A 3731-nucleotide genomic window follows, 5' to 3' on the forward strand; every position below is an offset into this window, starting at 1 on the left:
TGGTGGAGACCATTTCTTGGGCAAAAATCCGAATGTGTTAGCCTTTGGTATTTTTGAAAATGGTCATTCATGGCTATTTTCGACAAAAATGGGGGTTGTGTGGCCATTGATCTTCGACCAGAGGCTCATACACCTCACTACACATATGTCTCCTTGCCATAGATCACATTCTTGGATTTATGGTGGAGACCATTTCTTGGTCAAAAATCCGTAGGTGTTAGCCTTCAGTGTCATTGAAAATGGTCGTTCATGGCTATTTTCGACAAAAAATTAGGGTTGTGTGGCCATTGATCGTCGACCAGAGGCTCATACACCTCACCCCACATATGTTTCCTTGCCATAGATCTCATTCTTGGATTTCTGGTGGAGACCATTTCTTGGTCAAAAATCCGTAGGTGTTAGCCTTCGGTATTATTGAAAATGGTCGTTCATGGCTATTTTCGACAAAAATGGGGGTTGTGTGGCCATTGATCATCGACCAGACGCTCATACACCTCACCCCACATATGTTTCCTTGCCATAGATCACATTCTTGGATTTCTGGTGGAGACCATTTCTTGGTCTAAAATCCGTAGGTGTTAGCCTCTAGTATTAATGAAAATGGTCGCTCATGGCTATTTTCAAGGTCGCTCATGGCTATTTTCATAAAAAATGGGGGTTGTGTGGCCATTTATCATCGACTAGAGGCTCATAAACCTCACCCCACATATGTTTCCTTGCCATAGATCACATTCTTGGATTTCTGGTGGAGACCATTTCTTGGTTAAAAACTCGTACGTGTTAGCCTTCGGTATTATTGAAAATGGTCGTTCATGGCTATTTTCGGCAAAATGGGGGTTGTGTGGCCATTGATCATCGACCAGAGGCTCGTACACCTCACCCCACATATGTTTCCTTGCCATAGATCACATTCTTGGATTTCTGGTGGAGGACCATTTCTTGGTCAAAAATCCGTACGTGTTAGCCTTTGGTATTTTTGAAAATGGTCATTCATGGCTATTTTCGACAAAAATGGGGGTTGTGTGGCCATTGATCTTCGACCAGAGGCTCATACACCTCACTACACATATGTTTCCTTGCCATAGATCACATTCTTGGATTTATGGTGGAGACCATTTCTTGGTCAAAAATCCGTAGGTGTTAGCCTTCAGTGTCATTGAAAATGGTCGTTCATGGCTATTTTCGACAAAAATTAGGGTTGTGTGGCCATTGATCGTCGACCAGAGGCTCATACACCTCACCCCGCATATGTTTCCTTGCCATAGATCACATTCTTGGATTTCTGGTGGAGACCATTTCTTGGTCAAAAATCCGTAGGTGTTAGCCTTCGGTATTATTGAAAATGGTCGTTCATGCCTATTTTCGACAAAAATGGGGGTTGTGTGGCCATTGATCATCGACCAGACGCTCATACACCTCACCCCACATATGTTTCCTTGCCATAGATCACATTCTTGGATTTCTGGTGGAGACCATTTCTTGGTCTAAAATCCGTAGGTGTTAGCCTCTAGTATTATTGAAAATGGTCGCTCATGGCTATTTTCAAGGTCGCTCATGGCTATTTTCATAAAAAATGGGGGTTGTGTGGCCATTTATCATCGACTAGAGGCTCATAAACCTCACCCCACATATGTTTCCTTGCCATAGATTACATTCTTGGATTTCTGGTGGAAACCATTTCTTGGTTAAAAACTCGTACGTGTTAGCCTTCGGTATTATTGAAAATGGTCATTCATGGCTATTTTCGGCAAAATGGGGGTTGTGTGGCCATTGATCGTCGACCAGAGGCTCATACACCTCACCCCACATATGTTTCCTTGTCGTAGATCACATTCTTGGATTTCTGGTGGAGACCATTTCTTGGTCAAAAATCCGTAGGTGTTAGCCTTCGATATTATTGAAAATGGTCGTTCATGGCTATTTTCGACAAAAATGGGGGTTGTGTGGCCATTGATCATCGACCAGAGGCTCATACACCTCACCCCACATATGTTTCCTTGCAATAGATCACATTCTTGGATTTCTGGTGGAGACCATTTCTTGGTCAAAAATCCATAGGTGTTAGCCTTCGGTATTATTGTAAATGGTCATTCATGGCTATTTTCGACAAAAATGGGGGTTGTGTGGCCATTGATCATCGACCAGAGGCTCATACACCTCACCCCACATATGTTTCCTTGCCATAGATCACATTCTTGGATTTATGGTGGAGATCATTTCTTGGTCAAAAATCCGTAGGTGTTAGCCTTCAGTGTCATTGAAAATGGTCGTTCATGGCTATTTTCGACAAAAATTAGGGTTGTGTGGCCATTGATCGTCGACCAGAGGCTCATACACCTCACCCCACATATGTTTCCTTGCCATAGATCACATTCTTGGATTTCTGGTGGAGACCATTTCTTGGTCAAAAATCCATAGGTGTTATCCTTCGGTATTATTGTAAATGGTCATTCATGGCTATTTTCGACAAAATGGGGGTTGTGTGGCCATTGATCATCGACCAGACGCTCATACACCTCACCCCACATATGTTTCCTTGCCATAGATCACATTCTTGGATTTTTGGTGGAGACCATTTCTTGGTCAAAAACTCGTACGTGTTAGCCTTCGGTATTATTGAAAATGGTCGTTCATGGCTATTTTCGGCAAAATGGGGGTTCTGTGGCCATTGATCATCGACCAGAGGCTCGTACACCTCACCCCACATATGTTTCCTTTCCATAGATCACATTTTTGGATTTCTGGTGGAGACCATTTCTTGGTCAAAAATCCGTAGGTGTTAGCCTTCGGTATTATTGTAAATGGTCATTCATGGCTATTTTCGACAAAAATGGGGGTTGTGTGGCCATTGATCATCGACCAGACGCTCATACACCTCACCCCACATATGTTTCCTTGCCATAGATCACATTCTTGGATTTCTGGTGGAGACCATTTCTTGGTCAAAAATCCGTAGGTGTTAGCCTTCGGTATTATTGAAAATGGTCGTTCATGGCTATTTTCGACAAAAATGGGGGTGTGTGGCCATTGATCATCGACCAGATGCTCATACACCTCACCCCACATATGTTTCCTTGCCATAGATCACATTCTTGGATTTCTGGTGGAGACCATTTCTTGGTCTAAAATCCGTAGGTCTTAGCCTCTAGTATTATTGAAAATGGTCGCTCATGGCTATTTTCATAAAAAATGGGGGTTGTGTGGCCATTTATCATCACCTAGAGGCTCATAAACCTCACCCCACATATGTTTCCTTGCCATAGATCACATTCTTGGATTTCTGGTGGAGACCATTTCTTGGTTAAAAACTCGTACGTGTTAGCCTTCGGTATTATTGAAAATGGTCGTTCATGGCTATTTTCGGCAAAATGGGGGTTGTGTGGCCATTGATCATCGACCAGAGGATCATACACCTCACCCCACATATGTTTCCTTGCCATAGATCACATTCTTGGATTCCTGGTGGAGACCATTTCTTGGTCAAAAATCCATACGTGTTAGCCATTGGTATTTTTGAAAATGGTCATTCATGGCTATTTTCGACAAAAATGGGGGTTGTGTGGCCATTGATCATCGACTAGAGGCTCATACACCTCACCCCACATATGTTTCCTTGCCATAGATCACATTCTTGGATTTCTGGTGGAGACCATTTCTTGGTCAAAAATCCGTAGGTGTTAGCCTTCGGTATTATTGAAAATGGTCGTTCATGGCTATTTTCGACAAAAATG

This window comes from Zea mays, unplaced genomic scaffold (genome assembly GCF_902167145.1).
Source record: "Zea mays cultivar B73 unplaced genomic scaffold, Zm-B73-REFERENCE-NAM-5.0 scaffold_317, whole genome shotgun sequence".
Lineage (NCBI taxonomy): Eukaryota > Viridiplantae > Streptophyta > Magnoliopsida > Poales > Poaceae > Zea > Zea mays.